This window comes from Accipiter gentilis, unplaced genomic scaffold (assembly GCF_929443795.1).
Source record: "Accipiter gentilis unplaced genomic scaffold, bAccGen1.1, whole genome shotgun sequence".
Taxonomy (NCBI): Eukaryota; Metazoa; Chordata; class Aves; order Accipitriformes; family Accipitridae; genus Astur; species Astur gentilis.
The window spans coordinates 436,304-462,400 of record NW_026061070.1 but is presented as its reverse complement, the minus strand read 5'-3'; the positions used below and the strand labels follow the sequence as shown (position 1 = coordinate 462,400).

The following is a 26,097-nucleotide window of genomic DNA, read 5'->3' as shown; positions in this document are numbered from 1 at the left end:
TTGTTCTGACTATGTGATCTGCAATTACAATATTTAGATTGCGTGCTGACAGTCTATACCACTGACTCCCTGAATGGTTTTTCCTTTCTGTCCCCGCTTCCTTCTCCAGCTTTTTTCAATATATCAATTTAAAAAAAAAAAAAAATTAATAAAAATTTAACCTTACATGACCATCATGCGTTGGCTTTGGCCCCAAACACTTTATTTCCTAGAAATAAGTTGAGTCTCTTCATCAGAATATGTAAAAGATTTCTAGCCACTGTAGTACTATTGTATTGTTTGTTTTTTTAAATAAGATTCTGTCCAGGTTCCAGCATGTGCACTAAATTTCTACTGCAGTAGAAGAGAGTCTTAAGCTGAAGAGAGATTTCATGCTTGGGAGAGAAAAAGGGCAGATCTTGACTCAAAAGTAACTTTTCCAAGGGAAAGGTAAACTCTTTTGCTTCTTTGGGGATTTTTATTCTGATAGCACAAGCATCTTGTTCTCTCAGGATTTTGTTATCTCTGGGAAAAAAACCCTTGGTGTTGTGTCACTTCCTCCTTCCCTGGTTGTGTTTTTTTCACTCCTTTCAGAGGAAGTGCTAATACTGTTATAATTTAGGAAGACATTTTTAACTTATGACTTGGAGGTCTGCAGACATCACTGTAAAGACAGTTTCTGTGCATCCAAATGCTGTTAATCCCTTCAAATACGAAATGAAAGATGTGTAACTTGGAGCTGAGACTGAGTCAGAGTATTCCAGATGGGTCTGGTTTACTTTGCATTCAGTGTTCCTGTAGCCTGTTGCTTTGGAAGGTACAGGTAATAAGCTTTTCAATCGAATAAATGAGCGGTAGTGGTTTTTTGTTTTCCTCCCCTAGAAATGTAGTGCTTAATCATTCTGCACTGACCTGTAGAAATTGTGGGCACTGTGGTGTTCTCCAGAATGCTACTTGGGCTGCCACTACAAGTAGGTCATTTAAAATAATAACCTTAGACTTTAAAAACACATAAAAACTTAATGATGCTTAAAGTATAGGGCAGAGTAGTCATCAGGTTAAAATAACTTCATGCTTATGACATGCACAGCGATGGCTCCTTTCAGTTTTTTTGGTGTTGGTTGTTTTTTTTCTTCTTCTTCTTCTTTAGGATGGCACTGTTTGCAGTGATCTTCAGTTTTACGACACAGCTAACTGTCTTAGTATGGATATGGTTCCTTTCTGCCTACTATTTCCGTTTACTGGCAGACATAGTTAAGATAGCTCTTTGGAGTTGTGGAGTGCGCGTGTGTATATAGATATATATGTGCGTGTGTGTGAATGTGTATGAAAATAAGAAGACCTAAAGTCCCCTCCCCGCATCATTAGCTTTTGCTGACCTGTATTTCAGTGTTACCAAGATTTTAAAGTGACCCAAGTATTGCTGTTGCAAATGTTTCCATGTTTGTCTAACTATTGTGATGACATAAATAAAAAGAAAAAAATCAAAACACTAAATGTTTTATTACTTGCCTTATAACTATATAGGTGTTCCCTGTCTAATATCGATTTCTTTTTTCAGGATTCACTGTATTTTTTTTTTTTTACCCTATGAAACGGAAAGAGATTTCTGGCTTACTGTTGGCTTTTGATAGATGTTTTATCCTTGGGGAATTGCCCACCAATTACTTCATAGAGTTTGGAATTTAACTGAAGGACATTTTGCATGCCCGTGTTGAAATAGCGATGCTAACAAGCCACCATACAGTTCATGTTGATAGCTTTATGGATACTTAAAGGTAGGCAATAGTCTTATTTTTTATTAATGCTTAACCTTTTTCTCTTTGGCATGAACAAGCAAGTCTGCCTGGTTTTGTAGGACTTGCAGCTTTTCCTTAACATCAGACTTTAAAAAGGGGAGAACCAGTAGTATCAGGTACGCAGTTAGGATGGCGATTTTTAAAATACGAAGCTGCGTAACAGTCTCGGGAAGAACATGCGTGACTGGGCGTGAGAGTCTGTGGTACAGCATTACTAACCTTTGCTAAAAAAAGTTTTGAAGAATGAAGCATTTGCTTTATGAACGGTACTTGAGGACGAATTCTGATGCTGCTACTAAAGTTTATTGAAAATAGGCACTGATTTCAGTGATGATGCAGGTGTGGTTTCTGTTCATGCCTTAAATCTGAAAAGAAGAGAAGAGAAACCTCCATTTGAAGGAGGATTTTGTATGAAGGGTAATCAAACCAGTAACCTGCTTTAAGAACGACTTTAACATATTTGGAGCATCGGTTAAAGGCAAGTAAGTAAGTTTTATCATATCCTCCTACATAAGCTGTGACTATTGAATACAGTCAGCAGTCCGCCTCAGAACTTGCTGGTGCGCAACTGCAACGTGTTAAGTTGTAAGACTTCACAGCCACGAGCTGATGGGCCACAGTTCTCTCCGAGCATAAAGCGCTGTAAGTTTTAGTTTCTTGCACAGCAGTGACTCTTTTCAACATTAGTAACTATACAACAGGGTAAAAGGCAAATTTAGTGAATAATAATGTGTCATTCTCAGAGTAGCTGTTTGCATTTCACCATGATGCAGATGCTTTTTATAGCAGTTGTGTTGGCACATGTGTTAGAATTCGGTTAATTCTCTCCTGAACTCATTTAAACTTTTGGCTTCAACTGCATCACTGGCAATATGTTTCAGAATAGAATAATTATTTCCTTTAAAAAAAAAACGGGGGTGGGGGGGTAAGAAGAAGGGGTGGAGGAAGCGGGGATAAAAAAATCTGTTGTCTGCCAGTGCTGTGGGCTGCTCACTCATTTTTCTGTAGAACTTCTGGGGGTTTTTTGTTGTTGTTGTTGTTGTTGTTCTTCTACCTTAATGCTAATAGGCATTTCTACCTTTTCTACCTTGTTTTTCTACCTAATGCTAATAGGCATTAGCCTATCCTCTGCACCTTTGGTCATTTCCTGAAGTTTGTCTGTAGTTTCCTACATTAGTAGGTAAATGTATCTATTTTACTTTACAGAGTTTTGATAGTTTTTTAAATTATACAAGAAATTTAAGTCTTGGAACAAATGTCTTTGCTTATTGATTTTTGTGAGTAGCTGCAAAAATCTTATTTATTAGTTGCCCCTTTTAAAATTAAAATAAAAATGAATGCTATGCAAGAAATAGGTTGCAAGTAACTGTTAGGGTCTTACTACTGCTCGCTGTTGAGAGATCGTGGGAAGTGCAGAGAATTTGTGTTAAAAGTTACGGGCATTTTTCAAGATAGTTTTCCAGGTCTGAGGCATGCTGAAATATCTTTTTCCTATGATAGTGTGTTTAGTTTCGTTGACTTCAGCGGAACACACAGAATACATTGACTTAAACTAGCTGAGAATCTGATGATAAGGTTTTATACTCTACCTAACATAGTGTTGTGATGACCTGTCCCCTGAACTCAAAATTATGTTTGATGATCGTAACAGGAGGCCGGATCTTTGATCTGGAAATTATGCTGATAGCGACATTACAGAATCCAGGCTTGTAACTTCACTGGTTTCTTGCAGCCCCTCAAGTTCATGAAGGACAATAAAGACCCATTCTCTTTTGTTCTTGTGCTATAATCAGTGATGGAAGTATGACATTGTCAGTTGTAAGAAGTGGCTTAACTGCTGTTGGAGTCTGCTTTTATGCCTGGAAAACCTGTTGATTTGCATGGGTTTGCACAGCTTGTGCTAATGATATGGCTGGAATGAGACAGGGTCTTGTGTAGTCTGCAAGGGCTGTATATGGTCCTGGTTTATAGCTGGGTGGGAGGGATTGGTTCAAGTTACTTCTGATTTGCCCTGTTTAATATCTTAAATAGGAGTGAACAGGGTGATTGGAACAGTTTCATTTTTACAAGAGGGAATTTATAAATCGGTTTTTATCCTGTGTTAGAATTAAGATATGTATTTACTGGAGACAACGAGTCTAGCCTGAACACTGAAACAGCTCTGTTTTGGGCACACTATTAGAACTTTTTTAAAATTTTCAAATCATAACAGTCTGTCAGTTCATGCTTGTTGAGTCTGAGACATTACATGATGCCCTTTGAACAGGGAAACATTGCTAATAATTGATATTTGGTTTTTAGACTATACCTTTTGTATGCTCTAAAGTCACCTGTTGTTTCCCTTTCATTTATAAAAGTTCTGTTCGTCAAACCATATAAGCGCATACCTAAATTCAGTGTTAAACTTCCTGAATTGCTCTAAACTATTGTGTTGCTGTAAACTGTTTTGGCTGATAAACCTAAGCGGTCAGCTTGGTATTCCTCCATGTATATGTGATTAAGATGCAACAGGTCGGAACAAGTTACCAGGCAACTGCATGCTCCAGCTGCATAGGAGGCACAAAGCAGCTGGCCCGTTCCTTGTAATCAGTGGGAAAGTACAGATTCTCCTGTGACCTTGGTCACTTTTGTCTATAACATATTAGATAAGAGTATTTTGATACTCCTCTCGCAGTGGGAGAAACACTGCTTGTGTCTGTGCAGTGTGTGAAAATCACTTTACCAAGATGCTTTTATTTCTAAAACCCTTGGAAAAAAAACTCAAAACGGAGTTTTAAAACTTTTATAATCCAAGGCAAACTTCAGGATTTTCATTCTTACAAAGTATTTTACAATTGTGTAACCTTGTAGACTGTACGGAGAATGAGGATCTTGCATGTGACATACTCAAAAGTTTCATTTTTGGTGTTCTACACGCTTCTACTGATCGCAGCGCCTTTGTTTCCTAAGGGCAACTGGCAACAGACAATGCGTATGGGTTTCAAGGCCCTGTGGAACAGAGAAGGTAGTTTGCCAGTGTTCTTACTGCTGTTGCAGACATTGTTTCAGTGGATTGAAAGTGGCACGTTCCAAGTACCTTTTCCTACCATTGCTGCGTATATATTTTTTTTTAATCCAGAAGAATGTTTCCGTACTTCCCTTCCCTTCCCTATAGGTGCATGTTGATTTACATTGCATGCTATTGCAGTGTTCTTAGTCTACCAGTTACAGATTACTCCTTTCAGTTCTTGTGCATTTCTGAATGTGTATCTACCTACTAAACTCACATTTCTTCAGACCTGATATGCAACTGCTACGGAAGTCAGCTATTGTGCTAGTTATGGTGTTTACCCCGTCAGTTGTTTTACTATCTAATAAGTACCTGATGACAGAGAAGGGGAGTGTCAGAAAATAGACCAGTCAGGTCAGGCTTTACGTTAGAAATGGTTTTCATAAGATTTAAGAGAATGCAGTTTTGGCATAAGGATTTACATACCGCTCCCGGTGTTCTGTTGGGCTGACGTTTTGCAAGAGGCTGAGGTGTTTTACTTTCAGAAGCTGTTTATGTAAATTGGCTTGCCTATGAGTACTCTCCTTCAGCTGTGTGTAACGAAGAAATAAATGTGCATCTCTAGACATGTGCATATGCATATAGAATTGTAAGTACACGGCTGGGGATGATGCTTGTATTGGATGAGCGTAGAAATACAGAGAGGGACAGCACTGGGGAAAGAAGAACCTTTGAAGATAGTCTAGCGTTGCTCTCGTTCTAGAGGTGAATGATCAACTTTCTGTACCATTCTTGACAAACGCTTGCCTAATTTATTCTTAAACATTTCCTGTAATTATTACTACTGTTGCAAAGATTGCCACATACCCTAAGTTTTTCAGGTTGTAATTTAAGCCCCATGGTTCCGTGTAACTGTGTGCAGTGGATGCACAGAAAAGTTCTTCCTTATAGCTACCTTTTAGAGTTTAAACATTGTTCTTTCTCTTCAGTATTGCCCTTTCTAGGTTAAGCGGCTGTTTTTCAATTTATGCTTTGAAGTCAGACTCCTGTACATCGTTGAGCACCCTCTTGGACTTACTGTAGACCCTCACCAGTTATTCTACACCCTTCTTGAAAAGCAGTACATCATCTGGAGGGTTCAGCAGCTAATCCGTGCAAATGTAGCGCGGCAGAAATAATGCTTGGATGTACTACCTCAAGTGTGATGTGTGAGGAGGATTCACTGGGCCTTTTGATTAGCAAGAAACGGTACATAAGAACTAGGTGACAGAAATAGGACACGAAGCTGGCACCCTGGTCTTCAAGCTTACAGTGCAGCTCCGTGGGCTTTGGCTGACTACAGAAGAGCATGAGGCACAGGAGAGAACTGCTGCTGGATCTTAGTGAAAGGATGGCAAGTCATTTGGAGAGAGGTTTTCAAAGCCAGGAATTCAAGTCGGGTGCCCAATTCCAGAGTGCCTGTGACATCACTGTGTACTTCCCTCGCTTGTCTAACTTTGTGTTGTATATTGTCTAGCAGCTTTTCTTTGAAAGTTAACAAAGCTACACTTGTGTGATAGGTGATGTAATGATCTCATAACAATAGGCAAAATCCAAGTCACAGAAAATGCCAGCATTTGAAAGAGAGCCCTGATAAATTGCTAGTGCCTTATACCACTGCCACTTACCAGGCCTTCCATGTTAGAGCTGTCTTAATCACATTGATGCTGTTTCCTCAGACTTGGAGCTGTAATACCTGCTTCTTGTTTCAGCGTATATTATGAAGTTGCTGATGGCACTGCCTTAGCCCTTTGGCTAAGAAGAATAGCAAATAATTTGTGGATTATCCGTAGAAGCAGCAGCCAAACAGCATTCTCTTCCAATCAATAGGGAAGAAAGCTGCTGCACCGGTTTGTCTGGGTTCCCTCATACCAAAGGTCTTTCTCACATTTATTGATCCTTTTATATTTTCCAACTTGTTCAGGGTCAGCTGATGACCGGAGGGAACTGTCACATCTTTGAAAAGTGCTTGTAACTGTGAAAAGAGGTTTGTTGACTTCCTCACGTGATAAGTAGACATTGAAGAAATTGCATGTTGCTCATCTCTTAAGTCAGAGACCGGAATTGGATAGATACTGTGTTACTAGAAAATAAAATACAGCTGGGCCCCTTGAGACAGAAATGTAGTGATGAAATCGTGTCATATTATCACAGGGACGTAGTGACTGTTTTCTCAACTAACAAACAGATCCTAGGCAAAAAGGATGTTTGTTCCAGGTAATTCTGGTCAGTCTCCCAAGGCAGTGGATCTGCTTTGCAAATGAGAAAATGTGGACCTAAATATTCAAACAGGATGGGCTATTTCTCTTCCCCAGTTGAAAATGGGCACAGCAGAGCCTGTATAGTATTCAAATTAGTAGCAGCTCCTTCGCCTGCTTGTTAGCAGACAGAGCAGAATCTGTACTTTCTCCTGTATGGCTCTTGAAAGAAACTTGGTTGAACTCCTTTGCTTGGTGGAAAAAAAAGTGGGATGTTGGATCAAGTGCAACTGTAGCAAATACTGAACTTCCTGAAACTATTTAGAGTGTTCATGTGTTGATACTCGTTAGAAAAAACCAAAACTTGAAAAAAATCCTATGAGGATTAAGCTATAAGATTGTTTTCGGGGGGGGGAAGGAAAACTAAATGGAAGATAGTTTTAGAGAAAGTAACTTTCATAGCACTTGGAGGTAACATAGCTGTCTGTAAACAGGATGTTTAAGGAAAAGATACTCGGTCTCTTTACGATTCTTTCTGTGGCCTTCTGACTGAAAAGTCTGACTGTGTGAACCCTGGTTATCTGTGTTACGGAAAACTGATGTGCTTTGCAAGCTGAGATTCTTCTGCAACAGAGCAAAGTAGGAGAGACATGGTCTTGTGGTTTGGGTTACTATCTTGTGACGTGCCAAAAGAGGTCAGAAACTGTTTTCAGAGACTCTGGTGTCAGGGCAGAGGTTTCTGGGGAGGCTGTAGCTCAGCCCATCAGCTCAGCTCACCCCGGGGGTGCGGGGCTGTGCGGAGGTGGCGGGAGGCGAGGGAGGGCGAGCGGCTCGGCTGGATGGGGCGAGGGGGCCGGGGCCGGGCCGGGCCGGGGCCGGGCGGCCCCGCGCCACCCCCCCGCGTCGGCGCGGTGGCGGGCGGCGAAGCCCGTCGCCTTCGCAGCCGCGGTGAAGTGCGCGGGTCTGGCCGCAGCGTCCGGCGTTGTTGGCCGGCGAGGGAAAAATCCTCGCCGGGCCGGGGCTGCGGGCGCGGCGGCCCTCCGGGCTCGTCAGTCAGGCGTCCGCCTGAGGCCGCGGGACTTCCCGCCGCTCGGGAGCCGCGGCCGGGCCTGTCAGCGGCGCGGCCCCTGCCCGCGGCGGCGGAGAGGCGCTGGGGCGTCCCGGTCTCCGGCGCGGGCAGCGAGCGGGGGGGGGGTGGCTCCGGGCAAAGGAGGTTTGCAAAGGCCGGCTGGGGACGAGCGTTGGCGCTCGGCAGACCCGCGGTGATGTGCTGCAGCCCGGCGGCACCGAGGTGGAGGGAGGTTCTCGGTGGAGGGAACGTGTTCCTGCGGCCGCAGGAACTTGTGGAGGTACCTGCCGGCAGCAGTTGAGGAAGCGGGTTTTTTTACTGTGTTTTTTTTCCTGTCTCTTTTTTTCGCCTTCTTTCTGTGCTTTTCACCAGTGCCCGCGGCAATGACTTTTTTTGCCGCCACAGCGTTAAGGTTTTTGCTGGAAAACATGTATGTTCTACAAAGCAATATCTTGTGCCTTTCAATCTACAGAACTTGTGGACAAATGCGTAGGTCCACGCACGCGTTCATGTTGTGATGAAGAGCGATCAGAAATTGTGGGAACGCTTCTAGGACTCGATGACTTTGTCCGTATCCTTTGATGGAGGTGTTTAAGGCCGTCCAGTTTATGCTCCAGCTCAGTGATGTTACTGCTTTTGAGAGGTTTGAGTTCACCGGATAGGAGAGCCTTTTTTGTATGGATCAGTTGTCTTGTTCTGATTTTTTTTATTTTACAGGTAAAATCACAGCTCAGCGTGAGATGGAAATAACTGGAAATAGTTCTATTTTTAAATTCGGGGCCTTATTTTCCTTGAAACTGGTTTTTCAGATACGGTGCTAGAAGACGTTACAGAATTGCAAGTGTTGTTTCTGCCTCCTGTTCCTCTTGAACGTTTGGTTTCCTGGGGAAAAATACTGTGTAAGCTCTGTAAGCAAAGAGGTTTTATGTTTTTGGAATATTTGCCAGCTGAAGGGTTTGTACCTTGGACTTACACTGTAGAGGATGATCTGTTCAGGACATCCATGTCATAGAGTAGCTGTTGCATGATTTATACTTGTAATCAGGTTCCTACTTGATAGCCTTAACTTTGCGTGGATTGTGTGTTGAACTTTCCAGTAGTTTGTTTGTTTTTACATTTCCTTAAGGTCTAGGCAAAGGCTTAGAGAGTTAGCAGACTTAAGGATAAGCATTTATTACTTTGTCCTGCCACGTTGCTATTTGAAACCTGTTCTGAGTGTTGGTGGTATTCAAGATATTGCCGAGATTTCGAGGGTGAATCTGTATCTTTAGGTGTACTGAGCAGAAAAGTACAATGGATCTTTTTAGTTGCCAGATAGCTTGCTTTATCCAGGCGGTCAATTTGTCAAGATCAGGCTGCAGCGTGGCCAATTCATTTCTTAGTTCCAACAACTGCCATCTTAATGTAGAGATTTATTCTGTAATCAAAACTGGAACTGTTGTCCCTGGTTATGTGTGCTTACTTATTTGTTTTTAACGCTGCTTCAGTGAGACTCCGTCTGAGGGCAGAAGAATCACAAAGCTAGACCAGATTTTGCTAAATGGAAATAACATAACACTGGTAAGTCGTCCTTGTTAAAATGCTGCATGCATTTATTTTCTGTACCTGTAAATCAATCAGTCACTGAGCTCAGCTACTTTAAGCTGAGCTTTCCAGACAATTCCATTACACAAGGTAATTTCAAGTAGCTTCTGGGTCATATGTGTGTATGAAGGACGCTGGAAAAGTGATCTTGCTGTCTTAGTACACGTTACAGTTTAAAAAAAAAAAAAAAAAAAAAAAAGAGCATGTCCCTAACTTTATTTGGTGAATGTTTTTCTGGTCTTCAGGTGTGCCAGGGAATCACTGGCTTTGTTAAGCGCTCCGTAAGCTGGTTCATACAGTGGCTTTTAACTCACGAGTGTTTGCCTGCATAAGCGTGTAGGTGGAATGCATCTACGTTTTATCCATTATTGTATGTATAGATGTGTTTGCAGCGGTTTGGATGTTTACAAGCTTGTCAAGTCATTTGGCAGTTATGATTACCATGTGATGCCCAGAGAGCTGTACCTTTACGTGCTCTGAAAAAAATCTGGAGGTCTGTTGGCTTATACCAAATCAGAAGCACTATGATTTTTAGTTTATTATCTGCTGGTGTAGGTAGGTCAGTACTGCAACAGTAATTAAATACTGTGATTATGCATCCCTAAGCTGAATTCTGCGACTTCCTAAATACCACAAGAGCAGACCTAGAATAGTTTGTTGTTTGTCGGCATAGATGGCTACAAAGTCAGGACTTCCTACGTAAAAGCATTCCTAATTTTGTGGGAAGAGGAGAGGATGACCAACTCGAGTCGAAATGAGCTCTGTGTGAACGAGGAACAATCTCCATTTTGCTGTCTTACCCAGCTTGCACCTCCTCACTGTGTGTCTGAGCAAGTGCCATCTTGCCTTAATTTCTAAGCCTCTTTCTGCTTTGGTTATTGTTCTGCCTCCTTAAAGGATAGCGCGTGTTCTGACTTCTTGTGTGGGGTAAAATTACTACCCTCCGGTTAAGCTGGTGGTATACTGCCCTGGAAGCAGAAGCTGGTGATGCTTAGAGTGTAAATTTTCAGCGAGACGTAGATACGTTTCTGTATCGGATCTTGTGCCTCTCTTGCGGACACGTCTTCCCACGTCAGGAAGACTATGCTTTAGACTTTTTCTTACTTCGGTCCTGAAAGCAGCAAAGTTCTTCCTCTTTAGAAGTGCTCAGCTAATTATTAAGAACGTATCAGTAAAAGCAATGGTTATCCTCTTCTTTTATCCCTTATTCAGGAAAGGTGCATCACTAATGATGATGCTGGTTTTGTAAGTTGAAACCGTTACTTTCCTGTAAAGACACACTAATTTGTTCTGAATAAAAGCCTTTCTTTTTGTTCTCTTTGTGCTCAGTTACGTAAGTGCACGAGTGAGTTAGTTTTCCAACGGGTTGATGGAGTGGAAAAAGAATAGTTACGTTCCAGTTGCTGTCGGTCTTCAGTTTTTCTACATCTGTTGCATTTGTTTATGGCCCAAGTCTATATAAAACCCAAATCGTGGGCCAAGAGATTGCTATTCTTTGCACTACAGGCAGATACTAAGCTGGATCATTTGTTTAAACCCTGCTTCAGGCTGTGTCGCCAGAAACCGTGTGGTAGAGTGCTGCAGAATTCTGAAAGCTCTTCAGAGTGGATGCATCTGTTTGATGCTCAGCAGCCGTTGGTTCTGCTGGCCTTGAGGTTCAGCCCTCTTGGACTTGTTTTGCTTGGCAGATGTACTCTCTTGTAGTAAAGGCATTGTAGTGGTATTTTGCGAGTGAGGACAGACAGACCAGACATCGTTCACGTCCAGGGAGCCGGGGCGGGAAGGTTGGTGTTCAAGCTTCTCATTCCTGTCAGCGGTGACTCCGCTTGCACCACTAAGTGGTGCTGTGTACATACGCTTTATTAAATCGGGAGCTGCCTGGGCCTGCCTGCTTGTGTAGTTCGGAGCGGTCCTTTTAGAGAAAATGTTCTTTTGGCTGCATTTGTTCTCCTGTGATACAAAAACTTGACAGCTGTTGGGGGCAACTACTACTTTAGGAGAATTTCTATAAAGTAAGAAATTGCTGGTTTTATTTTGTCATGGTGGGCACAAAATTAACTGATTCAAAATCACGTCCACTGCAGCTTATGCTTCCGTAACACACCACTCAACTGATTTCTATGCGTAAATGTCTTCGGAGAGGAATCACAGGTGCCTGCTGTGACTATAGGGACAAGCAGTATGGGCTCACAGGAACAGAACATGCTTTGCCTTCCCATCACCAGAAGAAAGAGAGAAAGAAAGAAAGAGGTGAAGAAGGGTGCTCAGGAGCAAGAGGCTGCAAGGAAGTTGCTGTACATGATCCTTTTGCCTTGCTTTATCTGACAGAAAAGCTGCCTTCTGCTAGTTGGGTCTTGGCTTGAAAGACAAGGGGAGAGAGACTCCCGCCCCTCTCCCAGGGAGGGTGCTACTTTTGACTGGCTTGTTCTGACTATGTGATCTGCAATTACGATATTGAGATTGCATGGTGACAGTCTATACCACTGACTCCCTGAGTGGTTTTTCATTTCTGTCCCCGCTTCCTTCTCCAGCTTTTTTCAATATATCAATTTAAAAAAAAAAAAAAAAAAAAAATTAATAAAAATTTAACCTTACATGAACATCATCTGTTGGCTTTGGCCCCAAACACTTTATTTCCTAGAAATAAGTTGAGTCTTTTCATCAGAATATGTAAAAGATTTCTAGCCACTGTAGTACTATTGTATTGTTTGTTTTTTTAAATAAGATTCTGTCCAGGTTCCAGCATGTGCACTAAATTTCTACTGCAGTAGAAGAGAGTCTTAAGCTGAAGAGAGATTTCATGCTTGGGAGAGAAAAAGGGCAGATCTTGACTCAGAAGTAACTTTTCCAAGGGAAAGGTAAACTCTTTTGTTTCTTTGGGGATTTTTATTCTGATAGCACAAGCATCTTGTTCTCTCAGGATTTTGTAATCTCTGGGAAAAAAACCCTTGGTGTTGTGTCACTTCCTCCTTCCCTGGTTGTGTTTTTTTCACTCCTTTTCAGAGGAAGTGCTAACACTGTTATAATTTAGGAAGACTTTTTAACTTTTGACTCGGAGGTCTGCAGACTTCACTGTAAAGACAGTTTCTGTGCATCCAAATGCTGTTAATCCCTTAAAATACGAAATGAAAGATGTGTAACTTGGAGCTGAGACTGAGTCAGAGTATTCCAGATGGGTCTGGTTTACTTTGCATTCAGTGTTCCTGTAGCCTGTTGCTTTGGAAGGTACAGGTAATAAGCTTTTCAATTGAATAAATGAGCGGTAGTGGTTTTTTGTTTTCCTCCCCTAGAAATGTAGTGCTTGATCAGACTGCACTGACCTGTAGAAGTTGTGGGCACTGTGGTGTTCTCCAGAATGCTACTTGTGCTGCCACTACAAGTAGGCCATTTAAAATAATAACCTTAGACTTTAAAAATACATAAAAACTTCATGATGCTTAAAGTATAGAGCAGAGTAGTCATCAGGTTAAAATAACTTCATGCTTATGACATGCACAGTGATGGTTCCTTTCAGGTTTTTTGGTTGTTGTTGGTGGTGGTTGTTTTTTCTTCTTTAAGATGGCACTGGTTGCAGTGATCTTCAGTTTTACGGCACAGCTAACTGTCTTAGTATAGATATGGTTCCTTTCTGCCTACTATTTCCGTTTACTGGCAGACATAGTTAAGATAGCTCTTTGGAGTTGTGGAGTGTGTGTGTGTGTGTGAATGTGTATGAAAATAATAAGACCTAAAGTCCCCTCCCCACATCATTAGCTTTCGCTGCCCTGTATTTCAGTGTTACCAAGATTTTAAAGTGACCCAAGTATTGCTGTTGCAAATGTTTCCATGTTTGTCTAACTATTGTGATGACATAAAAAAAAATAAAAACAAAACACTAAATGTTTTATTACTTGCCCTATAACTATATAGGCGTTCCCTGTCTAATATCTATTTCTTTTTTCAGGATTCACTGTATTTATTTTTTTTTACCCTATGAAACGGAAAGAGATTTCTGGCTTACTGTTGGCTTTTGATAGACGTTTTATCCTTGGGGAATTGCCCACCAATTACTTCATAGAGTTTGGAATTTAACTGAAGGACATTTTGCATGCCCGTGTTCAAATAGCGATGCTAACAGGCCACCATACGGTTCATGTTGATAGCTTTATGGATACTTAAAGGTAGGCAATAGTCTTATTTTTTAATAATGCTTAACCTTTTTCTCTTTGGCATGAACAAGCAAGTCTGCCTGGTTTTGTAGGACTTGCAGCTTTTCCTTAACATCAGACTTTAAAAAGGGGAGAACCAGTAGTATCAGGTACGCAGTTAGGATGGCGATTTTTAAAATACGAAGCTGCGTAACAGTCTCGGGAAGAACATGCGTGACTGGGCGTGAGAGTCTGTGGTACAGCATTACTAACCTTTGCTAAAAAAAGTTTTGAAGAATGAAGCATTTGCTTTATGAACGGTACTTGAGGACGAATTCTGATGCTGCTGCTAAAGTTTATTGAAAAATAGGCACTGATTTCAGTGATGATGCAGGTGTGGTTTCTGTTCATGCCTTAAATCTGAAAAGAAGAGAAGAGAAACCTCCATTTGAAGGAGGATTTTGTATGAAGGGTAATCAAACCAGTAACCTACTTCAAGAACGACTTTAAAATATTTGGAGCATCGGTTAAAGGCAAATAAGTCAAGTTTATCATATCCTCCTACATAAGCTGTGACTATTGAATACAGTCGGCAGTCCGCCTCAGAACTTGCTGGTGTGCAACTGCAACGTGTTAAGTTGTAAGACTTCACAGCCACGAGCTGATGGGCCACAGTTCTCTCCGAGCATAAAGCGCTGTAAGTTTTAGTTTCTTGCACAGCAGTGACTCTTTTCAACATTAGTAACTATACAACAGGGTAAAAGGCAAATTTAGTGAATAATAAGGTGTCATTCTCAGAGTAGCTGTTTGCATTTCACCATGATGCAGATGCTTTTTATAGCAGTTGTGTTGGCACATGTGTTAGAATTCGGTTAATTCTCTCCTGAACTCATTTAAACTTTTGGCTTCAACTGCATCACTGGCAATATGTTTCAGAATAGAATAATTATTTCCTTTAAAAAAAAACGGGGGTGGGGGGGTAAGAAGAAGGGGTGGAGGAAGCGGGGATAAAAAAATCTGTTGTCTGCCAGTGCTGTGGGCTGCTCACTCATTTTTCTGTAGAACTTCTGGTTTTTCTTTTTTTGTTTTGTTTTTCTACCTTAGCCTATTAGCCTATCCTCTGCACCTTTGGTCATTTCCTGAAGTTTGTCTGTAGTTTCCTACATGAGTAGGTAAATGTATCTTTTTTACTTTACAGAGCTTTGATAGTTTTTTTAAATTGTACAAGGAATTTAAATCTTGGAACAAATGTCTTTGCTTATTGATTTTTGTGAGTAGCTGCAAAAATCTTATGTATTAGTTGCCCCTTTTAAAATTAAAATAAAAATGAATGCTATGCAAGAAATAGGTTGCAAGTAACTGTTAGGGTCTTACTACTGCTTGCTGTTGAGAGATCGTGGGAAGTGCAGAGAATTTGTGTTAAAAGTTACGGGCATTTTTCAAGATAGTTTTCCAGGTCTGAGGCGTGCTGAAATACCTCTTTCCTGTGATAGTGTGTTTAGTTTCATTGACTTCAGCGGAACACACAGAATACATTGACTTAAACTAGCTGAGAATCTGTTGATAAGGTTTTATACTCTACCTAACATAGTGTTGTGATGACCTGTCCTCCAAACTCAAAATTATGTTTGATGATCTTAACAGGAGGCCGGATCTTTGATCTGGAAATTATGCTGGTAGCGACGTTACAGAATCCAGGCTTGTAACTTCACTGGTTTCTTGCAGCCCCTCAAGTTCATGAAGGACAATAAAGACCCATTCTTTCTTGTTCTTGTGCTATAATCAGTGATGGAAGTATGACATTGTCAGTTGTAAGAAGTGGCTTAACTGCTGTTGGAGTCTGCTTTTATGCCTGAAAAACCTGTTGATTTGCATGGGTTTGCACAGCTTATGCTAATGATGTGGCTGGAATGAGACAGGATCTTGTGTAGTCTGCAAGGGCTGTATATGGTCCTGGTTTATAGCTGGGTGGGAGGGATTGGTTCAAGTTACTTCTGATTTGCCCTATTTAATATCTTTGTTTCCTAATGGCAAGTGGCAACAGACAATGCGTATGGGTTTCAAGGCCCTGTGGAACAGAGAAGGTAGTTTGCCAGTGTTCTTACTGCTGTTGCAGACCTCGTTTCAGTGGATTGAAAGTGGCACTTTCCAAGTACCTTTTCCTACCATTGCTGCGTTTTTGTTTTTTTTTTTTAAATCCAGAAGAATGTTTCTGTACTTCCCTTCCCTTCCCTATAGGTGCATGTTGATTTACATTGCATGCTATTGCAGCGTTCTTAGTCTACCAGTTACAGATTACTCCTTTCAGTTCTTGTGCATTTCTGAATGTGTATCTACCTATACATCTACTAAACTCACATTTATTCAGACATGATATGCGGCTGCGTGGTCCTTTGTTACCGGCTGGGCTGAAACCACGACACACTTGTATGCAGCTTTTTTTTTTCCCCCTTTCTTTTTTTCAGGTCAGTAATTTTGTTTCGAGTGTTCTGTTTCTCGAAATGAGCATTCAGTGATGGAGTTAAGTATTCTTTATTGCAGCGCTGGAAGAACGGAGGATCGCTCCTCCAAATGTGCTTTCTGGCTGGGACTAATTGTATAGGTTAAATACCTGCCTTACATACATATTCATAAAATTTCTGAGAAATAATATACATATTCATTGATTTTCCGAGAAGTCATTAGCATATGTAAATGTCCTTTATGCATGCGTGTTGAAGGTCTTCGGTGGTCTTCTGGAGTCCTCTGGTGGTCTTCCATAGTCTTCCTCACTTGTCCGCTGTTTGAACTTTGTTGTACGAGTTTGCGCAGTACGATCCCCTTCTGGGCCCCACAAACAACTTCTCTGCTTATCACCTAGCTTTTGGCTCAGTCACCACAAGAGACAGAACATATTTTCTTATCAAACAGAATACCTCCTCAAAGAGGGCATGTTATTTTGTCTTATATTACAGACACAGGAATCTTGTGCTTTATGTCCTTGGCTTGTCTACGTAAATCAACTTACAGAGGCAGTTGTTAACCTTCTAACAAATTCCTGAGTCTTTTATTTAGCAATACACTGAGTCTAAACATACGTTCTATTTCTACATCTACTAGGCCTAGTGTCAGTTTCTGCATCAGTTCAGGGGTAGAAAGATGGTTTAATAGTATGCATTGTTTGGGGGTTTTTTTGTTGTTTGGTTTTTTTTTTTATTCTTCATGCATTGTGTTTTCCTGCAATTCCCAACTTTATTGAAGAAGGAACGTTGGGTTTTTAACAGTTCTGCTGTGTAAGTTGTTATGTCTCTTAACGGGACTGATGGTGACATTGTTTAGCAGGGGTTAGGGTGAGCATCTTGTATGTATTTGTATATGGAGTTTTAGTACTACTGATGAAAGCAGAAGGGCCGTGAGGCACAGTGCCCTTCAGGGTTTGGGGTGCCTTTCCTCATTGCCCGCAGAATGCCACGTTGTCCTTAGAATCTTTGCAGCTGGTGGCAGGCCCCTCGTAGATTACAAGGCTTGGGACTTGACTTTCTTTTGTGGGCATGTAGCAGAGCTCAGAGTCTCTGGGGAGCTGTAGGTTAGGGGGTGCCCCCAGAATTTGGGATGTTGCTCAGAAGAGCGGCTCTTGAGGAGTAGCCACTGAAGGGGGTTCAGGAGTGCAGATTGAGGGCAGGAGGTGTCAGGAAGCAGTGGGGTTCCTTTCCTGACAGTTGAGGAGAAGAAAAGGGGTTTCTTAAGTTTTGGGACTGCTGGGGAAAGGGAGGAGGGTTCACCAGCCCTTCTCAGAGGAGTTTTGCAGTTGGATTTGAATGTCATAGAATCGTAGAATGGTTTGGGTTGGAAGGCACCATAAAGATCCTCTAGTTCCAGCCCTCCCCCACGGACGCTGTCCGCAAGACCAGGTTGCTGAAAGCCCCATCTGACTTGGCCTTGAATGCTTCCAGGGAGGGAGCATCCGCAGGTTCTCTGGGCAACGCGTTCCAGTGCCTCGCCACCCCTAGTGAGAAACGTCTTCCTAACGCCTAAACTAAATGTACCCTCCTTAGGACTAAAGCCGTTACCGCCTTGTCCTATGGCTGTACTCCCTTGTAAAAAGTCCCTCTGCAGGTTTCTTATAGGCACCCTTTACGTACCGTGAAGTCTGCTATAAGGTCTCCCGAAAAGCTGCATGCCGGTGAGCGGTCCGAGAAGGTGAGGCGGTCGTCGGCCGGGTCGGTGTTGAATAGCAAAGTATTATGGGGCTGCTCGGTTCAGCCTTTACCTTCTGTTGTGGAGGTGCTGTGTGGGCTATCTTTGAATTGGATGAGCGTTTCAGGTGAGCTGTGGATTAGCGAGGAGGAGTGTGGGGCCGATGGCTTCTCACGAGTGCCACGCTAACGTGGTTTCTCTCGGTACCTTAGATACCACGAGTGATGATGGCTGCAGGGTCTGAGTCTGGAATGAGCGGGGAAGTGAACACGGTGGCACTTGTGAGGAGGGGGGAGTTGGGGAAGTAGTTGGCGTTGGCCAGCGGGATGCTTACTCCCTTTTCTGATTTGTTTGTGTTTGTTTTTTTCATTGCAGATGTTGAAGAGCAATGTTCCCCTTGAGGAACATCCCAGTTAGCCCGTGTGGTTTTGTGGAGGATGGATTTGGACCCTCAGCCCTCTGAAAGCTAAGTTGAGGGACCAGGCTGAGAGGAAGGGACAAAGCTGGGAATAGCAGGGAGGAGTTTTAAAGTTAGCGCAGGAGAGAGGGCTGTCCCAAAGCAGTCGCCTTTGCGCAGGAGAAGGGAGCGGGTTGCTTTTCAGCACGAGACCCGTGTGTGCCGGGCAGGGCAGTTCCGGCCCGTGTCCGCGGTGGCGTGTAGTTTGTGTAGTCTGTCTTGTGCGCTTAGACCTTCCTCGGGTCTCGATGTCCTTGTCGCGCTTTGCGCCAGAGGAGCGAGGCATGCGCTTCGGGTGCTGTCCCTAGGGTTTTGAATGCTCTTACTCATTGGCCCGGTGCCAATCGGGTGCTTCTTTTCTTGCGCTCGGAGCTCTAAAGCATGGATCGGTCTTGGCGGGTTCCGGTCAGTGCTCTATGGCAGCACTTTTTTCAGCCTGCATCGGCAGCTCTGCTCTCTAGCCGTCCGTTTTCTCGGAGTGGGACTTCTTCCCCGCATCCTGACATCCTTAGGTCTCGACGCCAGGCTTCTGGCGCATCTGTCGTCTGGGTTTTGACAGTGCTGTCTTGTAACGGGCCGCTCCGTTTGACTCCTCTGGGTCTGCTGTGGAGCCTCCTGGCCTCGCGGTTGCGGCCCCGTAGGTCATCTTGCCCGACAGCGCCTCCCGTCCGGGGGTCATTCTTCTTGCTGAGAGTTTTCTCTCTCGTTGAATCACCTCGTTGGTGGCGTTCCACGTGGTGACGTTCTGCACACGGTGTGCTTGGCTTGGAGCTGCTCTGCCTGGGGGGGTGTGGAGTCAGGGGTAGGTGGAACAGCGATAAGAGTCTACGGGTGAAACGTTGATGTGCCTAGACCGTTTAGGCGAGGGTTGTACAGTCATCTCGGCTCGAGTAGCCATCAGCGGCCTGCGCGGACAGCCGTGCCGATAGTGTTTCACGGAGACAATTGGAGCCGTGTGGCAGGGGTTGTTGAGGGGCAGTGAAGCGGATTTGAGTCTCTAAGGTGTTAAGACTTGCACGTGATGGGCTCCAAGTTTGGCCCTGGGTTTTTTTGGTTGGTGGGGTGTAGGGTTTAGGGTTACTCCGTGCGGGGCCCGGATGGTAGAACACCAGTATGATGATCAAAGTCGCCCCTTTATTGAGCTTAGCTGATCATTCTTACACAATTCTCTAAGTTGTTTAGAAGCTTTGATTGGCTGCTGCACGCAAGCATGTGGTGTCCACGCGCACAAGCGTAAGCGGTGATTGGTTACATCGATACTGTCCACGCGTAGAAACATAAGATACAGTTAGTTATACTCGCTCTGTACACGTGCATACACACAGGATATAATTGGCTATGTTAGAGCATGCAAAACTTGTCTTAGTCCAACTGGTCGAGATAAGCCCCTGAATTGAGGTCGGTTGTGCCAAGTTCCCTTTATCGTGGAATGTGCACCTGTGTTTTTCTAATTGGGATCTTTCTTCTTCTATCTTCTTGTTTGTTCTGTTCAGAGCCTTCAAAGGTGTCTGGAACTCTCTTGCAACCATGAGCTACTTTCAGGGCCAGTAACTAAGTTCCATATAATTGAACCCTACAGTGGGCAGGGGGGTGTGTGTGTTGGGTGTTTTTGTTGTTTTTTTGTTTGTTTTTTGGTTGTGTGTTGTTTTTTTTTGTTGTTGTTTTTAAAATGACAGGCTGTAGCTGCATTCCAGATGGTCTTTGTAGATGGAATCAAGACCTCTGGAGTTGTGAAGCTCTTGCTCTGCATCCAGGTGACTCATTCAATATGTTTGTTTGTTTTTTTTTTTCAGATGTGGAGGGACAGGATGTGTCCCACAGAGCGATGGGGGAAGGCAGCAGAGCACTGTAAGGAGTTGAGTCCGTGAGTGGACTCTGAAGGAAGATGCATCCGGTGGCTCTATGAGACTGCTTTGCTTTGCTGTGTTTTGCAGTTTTCTTGCATTGTATTGGTCTGTATTTGCCTTTGCCCTGTGGTGTTTTGTTGTGTATTTGTATCGACTGTCATGTGAGACTGTCTCGCATTGCCTGGCCGTGCATTGTGTTTTGTATTGCAGTGCTCTGTACTTGTATGGATTGCCACCTGAGACTGCCTTGCCTTCTATGGTTCTGTATTGGTTTTGTATTGTTTTGGTCTGTACTTGTATTGACTGTCACGTGAGAGTCTCTTGCATTGGCCCTGTTCTGTTTTGTCTGGTATGGCAAGGCTCTGAGTTGTTTTGCCTTGACTGAGGTAAGAGTACTGCCTTGTATGGCATTACATTTGCATGTGAATTACATGGCTCTATGTTTGTGTGTGTCTTGTATGGCATTGTAGAGGCAGCGTAGAAGGTTTAATGACTTCGGGCTCTTTGCATGCAGAGTTGAGGGGATCGCAATTGGACTGTGAACTAGCATTGAGTAAGGCAGGAACTGGGCAATGGTGTTCATCTTGTTTATGCAGATGCTTTGTGGCAAGTCTCTAGAAATGGTCAAGGCCTTGAGGTCTAAGTAGCAGCGTGATGGGTCTTGGAGCGATCGGTAACTTTGGGACAGCTCTGTGTTTGTGATGCTCTGTTTTTTTCAAGTGTCATGGAGGACACTGGCTGTGAGGATGTGTTATTTTTGGAATAGGTGGGAAGCAGGGTAGGGGAGTGGTGGAGGACTTCTCTCTCGAGGATGAAGTGTCTGTTGACAAGCTTTGTGTGTTGTTTTTGCAGGTGATGACAGGGCACGAGAGGTGCTTGAAAGAACCTTGCGTTTAGGTGACATGGCGCTACGGAGGTTGGACTGTGACACGTGGCACTGTGAAAGCTAATTATCGGGTTGAAAATGCACGGATGGTGGAGATGATGGTGCGTGTTGAAATGTTGGTGTAACGGAAGGGCAGTTTGTGGGGAGGTTGGTTGGAAGGAGGTTGGGCTGGGGCCTGGGTTTTTGCAGGTAGGGTGCTTTTTTGAGGCCCCTGCTGCTGCAGACGGGGTGACGGCCTCTTGAGGCCTGTGGACGGTATGATGGATGAGTTGAGAGTGAGGGCTGGCGTTCATGTGATCTGAACGAGTGGTGTGTTGTGAATGTCTCTAACCTTGTAGGGTTCTGTGGTTAAGCCTTTTTGGTTTTTTTTTTCCTTTCAGGTTGGATGTAGAGTTGAGATGTTTTTCAGGGAATTAGGAAAAAAACCCCAAACTTAGAATAAAAAACCCCAGCTGGGATATGGGTTGGTTTTTGGTGTGTCCTCCCCTGCCCCATTTATTTTTCCTTTTCCCTGGTCCCAGCTGCTCCATGAGGCAATGTTGATTGCCAATGTTTGGACTGGGGTCTGCCTCGGGCCTGGGTTTTCAAAGGCAGGGCGATTTTTTTTGTTTTTGTTTTTGTTTTTTTTTTTTTTTTTTCCCAAGGCTCCCGGGAACGGTGTTCCTGTGGAGCGCTCCCCTGGAACCTGGTAATTGCCAGTCAGCACAGAGAGATATGTTGTTCGGTGGATGGTCTTTGGAAGACAGTTGAGGATTTTGTGGGGGGAGTTGGACTAGATGGCCAGCATGGAGTAGGCCAGGGTTGTGAAGTGCGTGAGTGTAACTGTATTTGTCTGTGGTGGGTTTGTAAAATATTTGGTTGCTCTTTGTAGCTTGTGATGTAATGATATTTTTCAATTTCTGGTTTTGTGTCGAGGTGTGGAAGTGGACGGTCTGTCAAGATGATTGGAGGTCACTCGTTTGGTGCCTGGGAACAGGGATCATGGCGGTAATGTCACCTCAGGGAGTAAAACTTCTGGATGTGCAGCGATGTATGTAATGGGAGCGAGGAATGTGGAAAAGACCACTCCGTAGAGCATTGCAGGTACTAAATAGTGGCATTTCTTCTTCAGGTAATGCTAAATTTTTGGAGTTTACATGTATTTGTAAAAATAGTGATTAAAAGAGGACTAAATCTAATAGTGTCAAATATTTGACGAGTGAGGCCATAAGTCTTTTCTATATATTGTAGAAAAAGTACATTGTAGAATTGGATTGAAATACTGACATAGCTGAATCTATGTGGAATGAGTAATGGACCAAATGAAGCGCTAAAAATAAAATGTAAAAAAGACAGGTAATTATGTGTCCTTGTGGGAATTACAGTACTAATGGCAATCACAAAGGGAAGCGTAGAGGGAAGCATGGGCGTTTAGTGCCCATAGGTAAACTTAGCTGTTGAAGTAAGTGAAAGTGTCTGTTGGAATTAGGCATCCAAGGGCGAGTTGTAGATACCTTGAGGTAAATGTAGCTGCTGCTGGGTTAATGGAAAGGGGGTGCATTCCTTCCTCTAGTGATTGCAGAACTTTGAAATTGGAGCTGTAGGTAGAGAACCGTGAAATGGGCTCGGGCGTGGTGCGGCGCCGAAATGGGCTCGGGCGCATGTGTTACTTTTCTTAAAGGGGCTGAGGTACTGTGTAACTCTGAAATGGGCTTGATGAGTGGATAACATGTGTGTAATATGTGAGGGGTTTTTTTATTCTGTTGTCCTTCTCTTTCCCTGACCCTTTGTGGTGCTCTCTACTCTTTTCATTCATGTCTTCTCTCTCTCTCCAACCTCCTGTGCTTTTCATAGTCTCTCTCTATCTCTTGTCATTATTATCATCTGACGCTCTGTGTTACTTTCTGTCCCATCGTATCATGTTGTATGTTTCTCCTGCTTTTTTCTTCATCTGTCCAGATCCCTGTCCCTTGTTTCTTCTATTGCTGTCCCTCTGCCTTGCTTCCTCTTGCCATCTTTTCTGTATTTCTCTCTGTTCCCTTCCCTCTTCCATCCTTTCTAACTGTATCCCCCTCTCCAGCTAGCTGTCCCTTCTCTTTTCTCTCTTCCTCCATGTCTCTCTCACAGCCTATCAATGACAGTTGTTTTTTCCTCCAGTGCTGTCCTGCTCTGTCCCTTGTTTCTCACTCTCGTTCTGTCATGCTCCCTGTGTCTTTTTGGAACTCCTCCATCTCTGTCCTGTAGCCTATCACTATTTTTTTCTTCTGCCATCCCTTTGTCCTTCTTTCAGTCTTTGTGTCTCTCTCCCTTTGTTCTCCCTCCCTTCTTTTTTTTCCTTTCTTGCTACATCTCTGTTCTGTACCACAAAAGCACGGAGGGTGTTTAGTAACAGAGAAGAAGGATATAGGCAAGGACAAAGGAAATTAATGGCTGTTATTCGGGAAGAAAGGGGAAGAGGGCCTAGACGAGACTTGCCCCGACTGGGCAAGGATCAATGCGCTTTGTGTAAGAAATTCAGTCATTGGTAGAGGGAATGCCCAGGGAACAAGGAGCATCAGAGGGCTCAAACAGGAAGAACAGTAGCCTCTGTGAAGGGAGACTGACGAGAACCTGGGGAATCTACCCTAGCGGATCCACTGGTTATAATTAAGCTAGGGAAAACAGAACAAGAGGTAGAATTTTTGGTAGATACAGGAGCAACATACTCGGTTTTGAATCAGGCTTTGATGCCCCGGGGAATGATTATGTCACGGTGAAAGGAGCGACTGGCCAAAGTGAAAAGGCATAGTTTTGTAAACTTTTAGAATATAAATTAGGAAAACAGTGGGGCATTCATAAATTTTTATATATGCCAAACTCCCCAAAGGCCCTTTTGGGAAGGGACTTGTTGGAACCATTGGGAGCAAAAATTGTATTCAAGAAGGGAGAAATTACTCTGGAGGTAAAAGATCAGCAAAATATTCAAATATTGAGCCTAACCTTAACCAGTCTCCCCCTAGAAGGAATCATTAATGAGGACATCTTAAAGCAAGTGTACCCGGGGGTATGGGCTCCCGATGCACCTGGAAGAGCGAAAAGTGCTCCACCTGTTGAAGTTAGGATCAAGGAAGGCCAAAAGCTGGTAAGAATTAAACAATATCCCCTAAAGAAGAAAGACAGAGAAGGAATCCGGCCGGTGATAGAAAAATTTTTGCAGTTGGGACTATTAAAAGAGTGTGAGTCTGAATTCAATCCCCCTATATTACCTGTTCGGAAGCCCGATGGGTCATATTGGGTGGTCCAAGACTTATGGGCGGTGAATAAGATAACTGAAGATCTTTACCCGGTAGCGGCGAACCCATAGACCCTGTTAACCGTACTAACACCTGAATTGACTTGGTTTAGTGTTTTAGATTTGAAGGATGCTTTCGTTTGCCTCCCTCTCCATGAAGCCAGGCAAAACTTACTCACATTTGAATGGGAAAAGCCCAAGAGCGGTCGAAAGACCCAGCTCACTTGGACGGCCTTGCCACAAGGATTTAAGAATAGGCCTACCGTTTTTGGCAATCGGTTTGCGAAAGACTTGGAATCCTGGGAAACCCCGTCTGAGGAGGGGAAGCTGTTGCAGTATGTGGATGATATCCCGATCGCCACCAAAACAGAGAAAGATTGTACGACGTGGGCGGCGAGTCTGTTGAATTTCCTGGGACTTCAGGGGTACTGGGTATCCAAGCAAAAGGCACAGGTAATGCAAGGCAAAGTGAATTATTTGGGCTATGAAATTAGTGCGGGACAAAGACCTTTGGGACAGGCCTGTAAAGAGGCAATATGTCAAACTGGGAGACCTCAGACAGTAGAAGAGTTATGGACTTTTCTGGGAATGACAGGGTGGTGCCGATTGTGGATCTATAATTACGGATTGCTTGTTAAACCACTGTATGCGTTGACAGCCACTAAGCAGAAACACCTTGAGTGGAATAAGGAGACCGAACGAGCCTTTGAGCTACCGAAAAAGGCTTTGATGTCGGCCCTGGCCTTAGGACTCCCAGATGCGAGTAAGCTGTTTCTTCTTTACTCCCATGAGAAGCAGGGCATTGCTCTGGGAATATTAGCACAAAACCTGGGCCCGTATCGATGGGCAGTTGCCTACCTCTCTAAGCAGTTAGGCACGACTGCAAAAGGTTGGCCTGGATGCCTGCGGGCGGTTGCGGCTGTGATACTAAATACACAGGAAGCCCGAAAGTTTACTCTGGGCCAGAAGATGACTGTTCTGGTGTCTCACGCAGTATCAGCAGTACCGGAAGCAAAAGGCGGACACTGGCTCTCTCCACAAAGATTCCTGAGATATCAAGCTATATTGGTAGCGCGGGATGACGTGGAGATTGTAGTCGCTAACATTGTCAACCCAGCTTCTTTTCTCAGCAGGAACACAGGAGAACCGGTACATCGTGACCGTTTGGAAACCATCGAAGCAACGTACGCCAGTTGCCCAGACGTGAAAGACGGCCCCATGGAAAACGGGGAAACTCGCTTCACAGACGGAAGCAGTTACGTCCTAAACAGTAATCGACACGCGGGATACGCCGTCACTGCCAGCCAAGAGGTAATAGAATCGGGGGCTTTGCCCAGGAACACCTCCGCACAGAAGGCAGAAATAATTGCTCTAACCCGCGCCCTGGAATTGGCCCAGGGCAAAGTTGTGAACATTTATACAGACTCAAAATATGCCTTTGGAGTTGTACACGCACGTGGAGCAATTTGGAAGGAGAGAGGACTAGTGAGTTCTCAAGGGAAAAATATCAAACACGCAGAAGAAATTCTGAAGTTACTGGAAGCTGTCCAGCTCCCTAAGAAAGTAGCAATTATGCATATTAAGGCACACCAGAAAGCGAGCTCAGATTTGGAAAAAGGGAACGAGCTGGCGGACAGAGAGGCAAAACAAGTGGCCAAAACACAGGTAAAAACAGAAGGGGCCTTAATTCCTGATAG

The 26,097-nt window shown here is 43.7% G+C and overlaps 2 protein-coding genes across 21 annotated transcripts in view; one reads left to right on the top strand and one right to left on the bottom strand.

Moving 5' to 3' along the window:
• The window catches only part of LOC126037372 (electroneutral sodium bicarbonate exchanger 1-like), a 108,953-nt gene that overhangs the window by 31,208 nt on the left and 51,648 nt on the right, over positions 1–26,097 (bottom strand). The window lies entirely within an intron of this gene.
• Positions 1–26,097, top strand: part of LOC126037370 (electroneutral sodium bicarbonate exchanger 1-like) — a 265,741-nt gene that overhangs the window by 224,203 nt on the left and 15,441 nt on the right. For 8 of the 20 annotated variants that reach the window (XR_007505649.1, XR_007505653.1, XR_007505652.1 and 5 more), the window contains 3 exons: positions 24,129–24,250; positions 24,514–24,853; positions 25,531–25,711. The gene's annotated coding sequence lies outside the window, so the exon portion shown is untranslated. Of the gene's footprint in view, positions 1–20,024; positions 20,266–20,895; positions 21,252–22,065; positions 22,234–24,128; positions 24,251–24,513; positions 24,854–25,517; positions 25,712–26,097 lie in introns of those variants that run through there. The other 12 variants (XR_007505656.1, XR_007505655.1, XR_007505650.1 and 9 more) reach the window with 10 other exon arrangements.